The sequence below is a fragment of the Hyperolius riggenbachi genome, chromosome 9 (assembly GCF_040937935.1).
Source record: "Hyperolius riggenbachi isolate aHypRig1 chromosome 9, aHypRig1.pri, whole genome shotgun sequence".
Taxonomy (NCBI): domain Eukaryota; kingdom Metazoa; phylum Chordata; class Amphibia; order Anura; family Hyperoliidae; genus Hyperolius; species Hyperolius riggenbachi.
The window spans coordinates 5713488-5728948 of NC_090654.1; positions in this window are offsets into that span (position 1 = coordinate 5713488).

The window sequence follows — 15461 nt, forward strand, 5'->3', positions numbered from 1 at the left end:
GCAGGAGATGTCAGTGCTATATAAATACATAATAATAATATGGTAGGACATTAGACTATGACTATGGTAGGATTAGATGGTGAGTTCCTCTGAGGACAGTCAGTGACATGACTATGTACTCTGTAATGTGCTGCAGAAGAGGTCAGTGCTATATAAATACATAATAATAATATGGTAGGACATTAGACTATGACTATGGTAGGATTAGAGTGTGAGCTCCTCTGAGGACAGTCAGTGACATGACTATGTACTCTGTAATGTGCTGCAGGAGATGTCAGTGCTATGAAAATACATAATAATAATATGGTAGCACATTAGACTATGACTATGGTAGGATTAGAGTGTGAGCTCCTCTGAGGACAGCCAGTGACATGACTATGTACTCTGTAATGTGGTGCAGAAGATGTCAGTGCTATATAAATACATAATAATAATATGGTAGGACATTAGACTATGACTATGGCAGGATTAGAGTGTGAGCTCCTCTGAGGACAGTCAGTGACATGACTATGTACTCTGTAATGTGCTGCAGGAGATGTCAGTGCTATACAAAATACATAATAATAATATGGTAGCACATTAGACTATGACTATGGTAGGATTAGAGTGTGATCTCCTCTGAGGACAGTCAGTGACATGACTATGTGCTCTGTAATGTGCTGCAGGAGATGTCAGTGCTATACAAAATACATAATAATAATATGGTAGCACATTAGACTATGACTATGGTAGGATTAGATTGTGAAGCTCCTCTGAGGACAGTCAGTGACATGACTATGTACTCTGTAATGGGCTTCCGAAGATGTCAGTGCTATATAAATCTATATCTATAAAATCGGATGTATGTGTGTATGTATGTGCCGCGATCCCTTGAAAACGCCTTGACCGATTTGAACGAAACTTGGTATACAGATCCCTTACCACCTGGGATGATATGTTCTGGGGGTCTCGCTGCCCCCCCTGCACACCTGGGCGGAGCTACAAACAGCAAATCAGATTTTACCCATTCATGTCAATGGAAAAAATGGAAAAGGCTGCCATTTTCACAGTAATCAAGCCAGAGTCCCCACACTTGGCACAGTTGGTCACTTGGTGACCGAGGTTACAAATCCAGGAAAAGTTGGCGGAGCCTAAAACATCCAATCAAATTTCAGCCATTCATTTTAAATGGTAAAATGTAAACTGCAGCCATTCTTACACTGTTAATCGCAGGGGTCTCAAACTTGCCACACTTGGTCACTGGGTGAATGCGATTAAGATTCAAGAAAGTGGGTGGAGCCTACAACAGCCAATCAAAATTCACCTATTGATTTTCAAAGGGAATATTTAAATTGCTACCATTCTTACACTGTTAATGGCAAAGGCCTCAAACCTACTACAGTCGGTCGTTAAAGAGAACCCGAGGTGGGATTTAATTATGCTAGTGGGGCACAGAGGCTGGTTGTGCACACTAACACCAGCCTCTGTTGCCCCATGGTGTGCCTCCAAGACCCCCTTGCGCGCCGCTATACCCCCCGCAGTGCTGGCGACACGCAGCGTGTCGCCACCACAATGTTTACCTAAGCGCTGTCTGTCAGCGCCACTCCCCCGCCTCCTCCCTATCGGCGCTACCCGCCCGCGTCACTTCCCTCCAATCAGCGGGAGGGAAGGGACACGGGCGGGTAGCGCCGATGCGGAGGAGGCGGGGGAGCGGCGCTGACAGACAGCGCTTAGGTAAACATTGTGCTGGCGACACGCTGCGTGTCGCCAGCACTGCGGGGGGTATAGCGGCGTGCAGGGGGGTCTTGGAGGCACACCATGGGGCAACAGAGGCTGGTGTTAGTGTGCACAACCAGCCTCTGTGCCCCACTAGCATAATTAAATCCCACCTCGGGTTCTCTTTAAGTGACTGGGGTTAAAATTCACTAAAGGGGCGGGGCCACACAATTAATATTCAGAAAAGTGGGTAGAGCCTAAAAGCCTATCAAAATGTACCTGATTTTCAAGGGTAATATTAAAATAGCTGCCATTCTTGCACTGCTAATGGCACAAGCCTCAAACCTGGTACAGTTGGTCATTGGGTCACTGGGGCTCAAATTCAGAAAAGGGGACAGAGCCACAAACAGTCAATCAGATTTGTTTCTTTCATGGGAAAATACAAATAATTGATGCCAAGGACCCCAAAGCTCACAAACTTGGTCGGTTAGAAAGTGGGCGGAGCCAACACCAGTCAAATACATACACAGACAACGCCGGGTCATCAGTGGGGGGAGACAAATACAAATTTCACTGGGAAAATGTAAACTGCAGCCATTCTTACACTGTTAATGGCAGGGTTCTTAAACGTTGCATAGTTGGTCACTCAGTGAATGGGATTATTATTTAGAAAAGTGGGTGGAGCCTAAAAAAGTGAATCATACTTCACCTATTGCTTTTCAAGGGGAATATTTACTTGCTGCCATTCTTGTACTGTTAATGGCACAGGCCTCAAACCTGGTACAGTTGGTTATTGGGTGACTGGGGTTCAAATTCAGAAAATGGGGTGGAGCCACAAACAGACAGATGTTTTCATTTCACTGCAAATTATTGATGCCAAAGACGGCAAAGCTCACAAACTTGGACATTGAGTAATTGGGTGTTAGGGTTAGAAAAAGTGGGCAGAGCCGACACCAGCCAAATACATACCTGGGCAACGCCGGGTCATCAGCTAGTATTTAATATATTCTACCAATCAGGAGCATGGAAATAGCCCCTACCAGGGATGCAGGGGAGCCCCAAGCCTGGTGGGGGCCCGCCCAGGGCAGTTTACAGCAGCAGGCGGGGGCTGTAGTGCAAGAGAGGGGGCAGTGAGCACACAGCGATGGGGAAAGGGGCCCAACTCCCCCTCCATCTCCTCAGCCCCCCCCCTTCAGAAATGATGGTGGGGACAGCGGGTGGGGAACTCACCTCTGACTTCCAGGCAGCGACAGCTCTGCATGCCTGCGTCTTCTATGTCGCTGACGCTATTTCCTGTCAGCGGCGTTGGAGAAATACAAGACGCAGGCATGCGGAAGGTTGGGGAGGCATCCAAAGTTTTGCATTTTTCTTGTTACGCCCCTGTGACAATCCAGCCCCGCGATCCCGTCGAATCTGCTCCCGTTAGCGTACGCAGGAAGTACGGGTGCAGACGGACAATGAAGACCGTTTGCTGGATCGTCACAGGAAGAAGGTTAATGCGACAGAGCGTGCCAATCCCGTCTAATCTGCTCCCGTTAGCATACGCAGGAAGTACGGTGAACAGACTGACAGTAAAGATTGGTCACGCAGCTGCCGACAATATGTAATGTGACAATCATTCACCAATCCCGTATTACTAGGCCACTGTTGCCATGCAGGTCTCGTGTACTAGAGACTGCTGGAGGCAAATTCACTGTGTGCGTAGTAAACGGTTAGGATTGGTTGGAGGAGCCCATACATGTACAATCCCGATTGTACGTACAACCAGTGAACTAAAAATATCGATTTCGTGCTGGAAATCGGGTAAATATACTGTCACCACTCTCCGATTAGGTAGGGCGAAGAGACCCCAACGCTATCATATTACGGTAGCCAGCCCAATCACGTTCGACATGCTCCAGTCACCGTTCGGGGAATTCGGGGAACTTCCGACGGCTTAAAGACGGTGAGAAATATGACGTTAAAGAAAGTTTACTGGGTCCATATATGATGGAATCTTGATTGTATCCAATCAAGAAACTAAAGTTATTGATTTCGCACAGGAAATCGGATACTAGCTAATCCTAGAAGGAAGAAACAGTTATTTCCAACCTAGCTAGCAAATCAACAATTTAGAAGAATACAATAAAACAATGCGGTAGTATGACTGACTCTTCAGAGGGCAGATTCATAATAGCAGCAATCAGATGACCAGAAAAGGCACAAGACTGAACGATAAAATCGTTAGTTTTATTCTAAAACTACATACACACAGCTTAATTCAGCCCACAGTTAGCTATACCTGTCCGGCAGAACAGATTGGTTTGATAGGAAGAGAATAGAGATGAAAAGAAACAGAATGGGCTTGATTCACAAAGCGGTGCTAACAGTTAGCACGCTGGTGAAAAGCCCTTTATCATGCCTAAACTCAGTTTAGGCATGATAAGTTTAGGTGTGATAAGTTTAGGTGTGATAAGTTTAGGCATGATAAGTTTAGGTGTGATAAGTTTAGGCATGCTAAGTTTAAGCGCCAACTGCGTTAGCACCGCAGTGCACAGCTGATCAAAAGTTTTACGCTAGCAAAGACTGGTGCACTTTGTATAAAGTTTAATGGCGCTGCTTTGCGTGCGGGACTTTGCAAGCGATCTAAACTTATCTAAACTTAGCATGCCTAAACTTATCACACCTAAACTTATCACACCTAAACTTATCACGCCTAAACTGGCTTTTCACCAGCATGGTGCAATGGTTATCATGCCTAAAGTCTTTTAGGCATGCTAACTGGGTTTGCACCGCTTGGTGAATCGAGCCCCATGTCTTAATATACAGTTCAAATACTGTTATTGGTAGTCCATGCGGCAATCGCAAGTCTTTGGAGGAAAGTCCAAGATGGTGGTTGCCATGCGGCCAGAGGCCTTGTGAGAAATCCAAAATGGAGGTTTTGCGCCAGTGTCCTGCTGGCTGCCAAGATGTTATTAGGCCAGGATTTCAGATAAAGGACGCTGGACCTTTGTGTCATGGGAGTTTTGTTTCTCACTGTAGGTGGGAGGACTTATGACACCTACAAGTCCAGCAATTTGAATAAGGCAGCGCCCCCTTAGGCAGGGAGAGGTTTTGGGCCAATTCATATTTTGCCCTTTCCCTCCGTACCCATAGGCCACATCAAGAACCGGAATGAATATTCATACCCAGCGTGATGTTAGGAATCATTTGGTACCAAACACGAGGACCAGATATGAATCATAACAGAATTTTTACTTCTCCCCTTGTAGTCTGAGTTTGGAAGTAACTAGCTTGTCCAAACTCTCTCAGCACTTGCACCAAGTTGAACCTCAGAACTTGTGCACTTTTCAGCGGCCTGGGAACTTCCTATGCCATGAATTATGAGGAAAATATGGAGAACAAATGAATATAGGCATCTCAGGGCCACATGGGGGTCAGCTGGGAGATGGATTCCCTTTGATCCTTCAGCTGAGGTAATCCTGAGAGACCCCCAGGGGGTTGGCTCTATTCAAGTATGGAACTGAGAAGACACCAAGGGCCTGATTCACAAAGCGGTGCTAACAGTTAGCATGCTGGTGAAAAGCCCTTTATCACGCCTAAACTCAGTTTAGGCATGATAAGTTTAGGTGTGATAAGTTTAGGCATGATAAATTTAGGCGTGATAAGTTTAGGCGTGATAAGTTTAGGCATAATAAATTTAGGCGTGATAAGTTTAGGCGTGATAAGTTTAGGCATGATAAATTTAGGCGTGATAAGTTTAGGCGTGATAAGTTTAGGTGTGATAAGTTTAGGCATGATAAATTTAGGCGTGATAAGTTTAGGCGTGATAAGTTTAGGCATGATAAATTTAGGCATGATAAGTTTAGGCGTGATAAGTTTAGGCATGATAAGTTTAGGTGTGATAAGTTTAGGCGTAATAAGTTTAGGCATGATAAGTTTAAGCACTAACTGGGTTAGCACCGCAGTGCACAGCTGATCAAAAGTTTTGCGCTAGCAAAGTCTGGTGCACTTCGCATAGAGTTTAATGGCGCTGCTTTGCGTGTGGGACTTTGCGCGCAATCTAAACTTATCTAAACTTATCACGCCTAAACTTATCACGCCTAAACTGGCTTTTCACCAGAGTGGTGCAATGGTTATCACGCCTGGGGCTTGATTCACAAAGCGGTGCTAACAGTTAGCACGCTGGTGAAAAGCCCTTTATCATGCCTAAACTCAGTTTAGGCATGATAAGTTTAGGTGTGATAAGTTTAGGTGTGATAAGTTTAGGCATGTTAAGTTTAGGTGTGATAAGTTTAGGCATGCTAAGTTTAAGCGCCAACTGCGTTAGCACCGCAGTGCACAGCTGATCAAAAGTTTTACGCTAGCAAAGACTGGTGCACTTTGTATAAAGTTTAATGGCGCTGCTTTGCGTGCGGGACTTTGCAAGCGATCTAAACTTATCTAAACTTAGCATGCCTAAACTTATCACACCTAAACTTATCACACCTAAACTTATCACGCCTAAACTGGCTTTTCACCAGCATGGTGCAATGGTTATCATGCCTAAAGTCTTTTAGGCATGCTAACTGGGTTAGCACCGCTTTGTGAATCGAGCCCCAAGTGTGCATGAGGGCAGTGTAGGTGTGAGATTTCTCTCTCTCTGCCTGGTTGGGGGGCCCTGAATCCCTTTGTCTCAGGGAGGTGAGAAAAGCTAGGTAATTAGAGCCAGTGTGTGCTGCATTTGACCAGGGAGAGGAACCGTGTTAACCCCTGGCTTCCCTGATCTTTTTATAAACCAAGCCTTTCCCTATCTGCTGTCACTTTTTAATAGTGGCGACAGGGGATATTTTATAAGGCTCTAACTACTTATTTAGGACGAATAAACGTTGATTTGTCACAGCCCCTGCTACCAATCTTTCAATAATTTCCTATTTATTTGTATTTTAAATATGGTTTGACTGTTGAGCATTTAGTTCCCTGCTTCTGTCGTTGTAGTTAACCACTTGCCGACCGCACGCTTATAACGTGCGTCGGCAAAGTGGCAGCTGCAGGACCAGCGACGCAGAACGCCGGCTGCAGGCTAATTAATCAGGAAGCAGCCGCTCGCGCGAGCGGCTGCTTCCTGTCAATTCACGGCGGGGGGCTCCGTGAATAGCCTGCAGGCTGCCGATGGCGGCTCGCAGGCTGAATGTAAACACAAGCGGAAATAATCCGCTTTGTTTACATTGTACGGCGCTGCTGCGCAGCAGCGCCGTAAGGCAGATCGGCGATCCCCGGCCAATCAGCGGCCGGGGATTGCCGCCATGTGACAGGGGACAGCCTGTCACTGGATGCACAGGACGGATAGCGTCCTGTGCAGCCCGGAACACCAGGGGGGCCAGGTAGGAGAGGGAGGTGCCCCCCCCCCCCCGCAACACCGGCAGGCAGGAGCGATCAGACCCCCCCCAGCACATCATCCCCATAGTGGGGGAAAAAGGGGGGCGATCTGATCGCTCTGCATGAAACATGATCTGTGCTGGGGGCTGCAGAGCCCACCCAGCACAGATCACAAAAAATAACGCTGGTCCTTAAGGGGGGGTAAAGGGTGGGTCCTCAAGTGGTTAAAGAACCACAATCGTGAAAATCGCAAAAATTTAAAATCGCGTAAAAACATACAAATAAGAAGTAAGTTTCTTCCAGAGTAGAATGAGACATAAATGACTTTTCTCCTATGTTGCTGTCATCTGCAGTAGATAGTAGAAATCTGACAGAAGTGACAGGTTTTGGACTAGCCCAGCTCCCTATGGGGGATTCTCAGGGTTTTCTTTATTTTCAAAAGCACTTAGTGAATGGCAGTTGCTCTGCCCAACTGCCAAACAGTGTGCAAACAGGTAGGGGAGTGGTCTGCATCTTTATATAAATCCTTTTCAGAGATTGTCTCTTTAGAATTAATACAGCCATGTGGAGAATCCCCCATGAAGATATGGGGCCTGATTCACAAAGCGGTGCTAACAGTTAGCACCCTGGTGAAAAGCCCTTTATCATGCCTAAACTCAGTTTAGGCATGATAAGTTTAGGTGTGATAAGTTTAGGCATGATAAGTTTAAGCACCAACTGGGTTAGCACCGCAGTGCACATCTGATCAAAAGTTTTGCGCTAGCAAAGTCTGGTGCACTTCGCATAGATTTTAATGGCGCTGCTTTGTGTGCGGGACTTTGTGCGCTATCTACACTTATCTAAACTTAGCATGCCTAAACTTATCACACCTAAACTTATCACACCTAAACTTATCATGCCTAAACTGGCTGTTCACCAGTGTGGTGCAATGGTTATCACGCCTAGGGCTCGATTCACAAAGCGATGATAACCCAGTTAGCATGCCTAAAAGACTTTAGGCATGATAACCATTGCACCATGCTGGTGAAAAGCCAGTTTAGGCGTGATAAGTTTAGGTGTGATAAGTTTAGGTGTGATAAGTTTAGGCATGCTAAGTTTAGATAAGTTTAGATCGCTTGCAAAGTCCCGCACGCAAAGCAGCGCCATTAAACTTTATACAAAGTGCACCAGTCTTTGCTAGCGTAAAACTTTTGATCAGCTGTGCACTGCGGTGCTAACGCAGTTGGCGCTTAAACTTAGCATGCCTAAACTTATCACACCTAAACTTATCATGCCTAAACTTATCACACCTAAACTTATCACACCTAAACTTATCATGCCTAAACTGAGTTTAGGCATGATAAAGGGCTTTTCACCAGCGTGCTAACTGTTAGCACCGCTTTGTGAATCAAGCCCCTAAAGTCTTTTAGGCGTGCTAACTGGGTTAGCACCGCTTTGTGAATCAGGCCCCTGGACTAGTCCTAAACCTGTCGGTTCTGTCAGATTTCTACTACCTAGGGCTCGATTCACAAAGCGGTGCTAACTCAGTTAGAGACTTTAGGCATGATAACCATTGCACCACTCTGGTGAAAAGCTAGTTTAGGTGTGATAAGTTTAGGCATGATAAGTTTAGGTGTGATAAGTTTAGGCATGCTAAGTTTAGATAAGTTTAGATCGCTTGCAAAGTCCTGCACGCAAAGCAGCGCCATTAAACTTTATACGAAGTGCACCAGTCTTTGCTAGCGTAAAACTTTTGATCAGCTGTGCACTGCGGTGCTGACGCAGTTGGCGCTTAAACTTATCACACCTAAACTTATCACACCTAAACTTATCATGCCTAAAGTTATCACACCTAAACTTATCACACCTAAACTTATCATGCCTAAACTGAGTTTAGGCGTGATAAAGGGCTTTTCACCAGGGTGCTAACTGTTAGCACCGCTTTGTGAATCAGGCCCCTACTGTAACTGACAGCAACATAGGAGAAAAGTAATTTATGGCTCATTTTACTCTGCAAGAAACCTACTTCTTATTCGTATTTGTTTACATGTGTTTTAAATTTTACAATTTTCGCGATAGTGGTCCTTTTATTTAATTCACAATTCTTTTAGTTTTTAATCCTTTTACGTAAAATGCATTTGTGTTTTCATTTTTCCCCGGCTCTCCCCATGTTTGGGATTTGGTCAATAAATCATCCCTGAGGCTGGGATCACACTGGAGTCCACGGAAATCTGTCATGGTTTTCCACGGTTATGTCCTTGCAGTTTCCGCACACATCAGCTGACTGTTGGCAATAAATCGCAGGCAGTGTGCGAAAGAAGCAACAAAGTTGGTATTTTTTTATTCCGCACACAGAAAAATGCACAATGTAAATTCTGGGCACAAATATCCGTAGGAAATCATTATGTGCGTTTTCGCATCGCGCTAAAACGCGTGATTCCCACAAGTCTGATCCCTGCCTGAAGGTTTTCCAGTTTGTTCAGAAATACTTTTCCCCCTTTGTGAAGTAAAGTATGAAGTAAAGATCATTTTATTCATCTTGCTGAAATTTTAGGGGGTTGGGCCCAGATGCAATTCATTTTCCCCCCGGAGTTTTCTCCTACTGTGGGTGATATTTTGCTGATTTAATGCCATTTAAACCAATCTGGTTTAGCTGTGGGGGTGGGGAGTGGTTAGGGTTAACCGTGGGGGTGGTTGGTTAAGGTTAGCCGTTGGGTAGGTAATTAAAGAGACTCTGTACTAAAAAAAAAAAAGTTCCCCTGGGGGGTATACTCACCTCGGGAGGGGGAAGCCTCTGGGTCCTATTGAGGCTTCCCTCGTCCTCCTCGATCCCACGGCGGTCTCGCTATGGCCCTTGGAATGCACAACCGACAGTTTGTCAAGCTGTGCAATATTTAGCTTTCCCTGTTCCAGCGGGGGCGCTGTTGAGGCTCTTAAATAGGCAGAAATAGCCGATCCCAGTTGCTGGCGCAGTAGAGCGGACCCCACTGGGATCGGCTGGGAAGGTAGATATTTACATGGCCGCTGTTCAGAGGGGCCTAGCGAGTCTGCCGTGTGACACAGGAGGACGGGGGAAGCCTCAATAGGATCCGGAGACTTCCCCCTACTGAGGTGAGTACCCCCCAGGGGCAATTTCTTTTATACAGATTCTCTTTAAGGTTAGCCGTGGAGTTGAGGTGTGGTTAAGGTTAGCCATGAGGGGTAGGTGGTTAAGCTTAGGCATCCGTAGAGGGAGGGTTCAGCGTGAGAAAAGGGTTCCGTTAAGCTGTTAATGTGGAAAAAAACTCATTTTGGCTTCGCTGGTTGTTCTTTTTTCCCTCGGTGCTATTTTTGCATTGATGCTTTTAAACCACCAACAAGAAAGATACTTTAAAATAATTTTGATGGTACTTTTTCATCTATTTTTTGGTACTTTTTAAATAGAAAAGAGCTGAAATATTATTTTAAGGAGAAGATTAGAAAAGATCTTATGGGAGAAAACTCAGAAGAAATAGTAAACTAAATAGGGAGTCTTTTGGTCAATCTTTTCACTTTTGTTTGATTTATTCCTTAGTTTTAGCATTTTCTCATTATAGCAAGTAATGACTTACGATCCGACTCCCCCCCCCCCCCCCCCCCCCCGAGCTCAGAACAGAGCCGGATTAAGGCTAAATGGGGCCCTAAGCAAAGTAACTGATTTGGGCCTCCCATCATGTCGTAATAGAATCAGAAGATGCAGCTGCACAGCAACATGCCGCACACACCGGGGCAGCCGAGCTACTAGTTGCTATGGGCAATCGCCCGCTTTCCTCTGTGGGTGCACAATGCAGGGAATAGCAGCGGCAGAATGCAGAGTGAGAGATGAATGGCTGGGACATTTGCACTCGGGCTGGGGCACCCCTGTGAAGAGGGCGCCAGATATCACAGCAGCAGCACTTTCCCCCTGCATCTCCAGCCCGGCAATAGCAGAAAGCTCTGGACACCGCCAAACCAAAAGCCGTTCCCCAGACAGAATTACATAACCACCCCCACCACCGAACAACCGATTTCCTCCCAAACTAGACAGCCACCATGCAGCCTCCATCCCAGTGAATACGATAGTCCAGCAGAGAAGGCAGCCGCAGCGGGGGAGAATGACAGCACCAGATGAATCACATTCACCTATTGCGATCCAAGCAATAGAGGTCCCGTCATCCGGAGCCCATCTGTCTCCTCTAGAGTGCTGCCGCTCTGTTACTACTGCGATTACTACTTCCTACTTCCTGTCTGATCTGAGAATCAGGAATTTCAGAGCGAGCGGCTGCACTGTAGAAGAGACAGATGGGTTTCAGATGACGGGATCTCTATCGCTTGGATCATGGATAGGTGAGTGAGCGTTTGCCATCTGCTGCTATCATTCTTGCTGCAGCTGTGGTTCTCTGTGGGACGGGAGGAAGGAGTGGGCGGTGGCAGAGTGCACAGTAGCAGGAGGGGGACCTAGGAGGAGAGCCTGGCTCTGAAGACAATCAGCAGCGCACGGCATCATTTGACAAGACAAGACAAATAACATTTATATCGCGCTTTTATCCTGGCGGACTCAAAGCGCCAGTGCTGCAGCCACTAGGACGCGCCCTATAGGCAGTAGCAGTGTTAGAGAGACTTGCCTACGGTCTCCTACTGAATAGGTGCTGGCTTACTGATCAGGCAGAGCCGAGACTCCTGTGTCAGAGGCAGAGCCCTTAAAGGGACTCCGAGCAGTGCCTGTGGGTATGCCTTTAAGCATACCCACAACTAAATAATTACATCCTCACACCTACCAGCATGATGTTTGTAATTATATCCCCTGGGTTCCTTATATTTCATTGCATTGTGCTGAATGGAGCTGCCGACTTTGGAGAAAAGTCTTCCTGTGTAATACAATGTAACTATGGAAAGATGCATATCATTTTGAAGCTCTCTTTCTCCTCTTTCCAATGATAGATAAACCGCCGCCCTACGCCTTTTAGTTTTCGCTATTCGCAAATTTGCCGTGGCCGTGATTTCGATCGTGAAAATAGAGAAAACGAAAAGGCATAGGGCGGCGGTTTATATATCATTGGAAAGAGGAGAAAGAGAGCTTTAAAATGATATGCATCTTTCCATAGTTACTGCACTACTCAGAGTCCCTTTAACCATTATACCATCCAGCCACCGCTGACAGGATGGCAAGGGCTGGTTTATGAGCTGATGGGGCCCCTTTGACTCTGAATGGGGCCCCAAGCAACTGCTTTTGTTGCCTGGTCGGTAATCCGGCCCTGGCTCAGAATATAACCTGATCTTTGTATTTATGTAATAAAATTGCCTGTTCATTATTTTGTTAGTAAATTGGTGGTGTTACAGGTATTAGGGCTTTACTAAGTATTCAGTATAATCTGTCATTACTCAGGAGAAGATTGAGGATTGTGGTTGCTGCTACTAATATGTAACTTTCTCACAAGCAAATCAGTCTGTCCCCTCCCGGATTTCTGCGCCCCAGACTACGGCCATCAACGTTTTCTCAGATCCCGCTTTCAACATTCAGGTTCCCCATTCCAACATGTACTGCATAATTAATCAGTGTTGGTTTTCAAAATTGCAAACTGCTCTTCACGCCAAATCTGTTCTGTCTCTTCATCCATATGACCAATCGTTAAATGAAGAATGGCTGAACTGCTAATTTTAGCAGCAATTATTCTATCGTTTCCTGGCCACTCCCCCTGAAGTGAACTTTAGAACAATGGCCACTCAATTGAAATGTTCTTTGCCTCCTGAAAAATCTTTCTCTCATTTTTCTTACCTCTATCCAGCTAACGTTGCTGATGCCAGAGATATGTATCTTTTGTCAGTTATGAGAAATGTTGTCCAACTTCGTAGCCTCAAGAAAAGTCCTCACATTTCACGATAGGATCTTCTGATTGTTCCTCCTGGTTTTCAGACTTGTGGCAGCAGAAATTCACCTCCTTGCTGGTTTCAGCTGCTCTCCTCTCGCCTGGCACTAGTGTTGGGCGAACAGTGTTCGCCACTGTTCGGGTTCTGCAGAACATCACTCTGTTCGGGTGATGTTCGAGTTCGGCCGAACACCTGATGGTGCTCGGCCAAACCATTCGGCCGCACGGCCGAACTAAGAGCGCATGGCCGAACGTTCCCCGAACGTTCGGCTAGCGCTGTGATTGGCCGAACGGGTCACGTGGTTCGGACCCGAACACGCTCTGATTGGCCAAACGGTCACGTGGCTCGGGTAAATAAATACCCGAACCATGTCATATCTCCGCCATTTCTCTGTGGGTTTAGCTTTGGGTAGGCAGGCAGGGTAGTTCGCTCTCCAGCCACGCTAGCCAGGGTCCCCCCCAGTCATTGTGTGTCGCTGCTGGGAACAGTAGTACACCGCTCACTCAGCCACACTATATATAGCATTGTTTACTGCCACTGTGTACCTCGCTCAGCCACACTATATATAGCATTGTTTACTGCCACTCTGTGTACACCGCTCAGCCAGACTATATAGCATTGTGTGTACTGCCACTGTGTACCTCGCTCAGCCACGCTATATATAGCATTGTGTTTACTGCCACTCTGTGTACACCGCTCAGCCAGACTATATAGCATTGTGTGTACTGCCACTGTGTACCTCGCTCAGCCACACTATATAGCATTGTGTGTACTGCCACTCTGTGTACACCTCTCAGCCAGACTATATAGCATTGTGTGTACTGCCACTCTGTGTACACGGCTCAGCCAGACTATATAGCATTGTGTGTACTGCCACTCTGTGTACACTGCTCAGCCAGACTATATAGCATTGTGTGTACTGCCACTCTGTGTACACCGCTCAGCCAGACTATTTAGCATTGTGTGTACTGCCACTCTGTGTACACCGCTCAGCCAGACTATATAGCATTGTGTGTACTGCCACTCTGTGTACACCGCTCAGCCAGACTATATAGCATTGTGTGTACTGCCACTCTGTGTACACCGCTCAGCCACACTATATAGCATTGCTTAGTATCACTCCTAGAAGAGGAGAAAAGGACAGCGCTCCACAATAAACAATTACTATAAACTTAGCACCAATGTCACCAGTTTTTTTGTATAGGGGATCCGCACACTTCGCTCGAGTATACACACTCTCCAATCCAAATCAATCCACCAAGTGAGAAGCTGCGATCACAATCCCGACCTCACTGCTGGGGCATAGGATTACCCTGTAAAAAAGCAGGATATAGTGCAATACTGCCTCTTATGAACCACCACGTGATCCACTCCAATAAGTTGTGCAGATAAAGGCCTCCACCCAGGACTATAGAAAAGCAAGGGGGATCTTTGCACCCCCTTAGTGAGTCTCACTCACCGGATTCCCTCTTGAGCTTTATGCATACAAGCCCTCCATCCTGGGCAGCTAGCAGCAACAGCAACAGTAATCACCTTTAGACATAAAGCGGAACTCGCATAGTGTAAAAAACTTTAAGATTTATTGCTCCAATGCATAAAAAGATCTGCGTACCAGATTGAAGATCAAGTCAGGCGTTTCTCTATGTGTGCCAGCACCGCCGCGGTCGGATCTCCGCTGCACGCCACAGTCCCCGCTCTGCTCAATTCCCCCTTCCGTCCTGCGTGACTCCTAGCTCCGCCCTACGCGTTTCGTCATTCGACTCATCAGGGGCATGGAGTCACGTTGGATTAGGACGTTATTTGTATACCTCAGCGTACCCTCCCTCTGGAGGGCTTGTATGCATAAAGCTCAAGAGGGAATCCGGTGAGTGAGACTCACTAAGGGGGTGCAAAGATCCCCCTTGCTTTTCTATAGTCCTGGGTGGAGGCCTTTATCTGCACAACTTATTGGAGTGGATCACGTGGTGGTTCATAAGAGGCAGTATTGCACTATATCCTGCTTTTTTACAGGGTAATCCTATGCCCCAGCAGTGAGGTCGGGATTGTGATCGCAGCTTCTCACTTGGTGGATTGATTTGGATTGGAGAGTGTGTATACTCGAGCGAAGTGTGCGGATCCCCTATACAAAAAAACTGGTGACATTGGTGCTAAGTTTATAGTAATTGTTTATTGTGGAGCGCTGTCCTTTTCTCCTCTTCTAGGAGTGATACTTGGCTTTCTTGACTTATACACAATAGAAGGCGGCTGCAAACATGGATCCGTTTGAATTTAGAAAACATAGGGACATTGACTTGGACACAATTTTTAAAGAGGAATTACCTGTTCAAGTGAGTCTTGAACAGGATTTTAAAGGCCTGCAAAATGTAATGGGTAAGGAACTACAAACTTGGTGGGATATAGCATCCCTGGAAAAATATAAGAAAAAGGAAATTGTACCTAAAAGGTTGAGATGGGATATTTGTCCTAATGATGGGGAAGAAAATGTGGATAATGATGAAGAATGGTTTGATTTTGTGGAATCATGTGGTCTGGGAATGGTGGATATAATGATAAAGAGAAAGACAAGAAGGCTGCAGAGGTTGGGG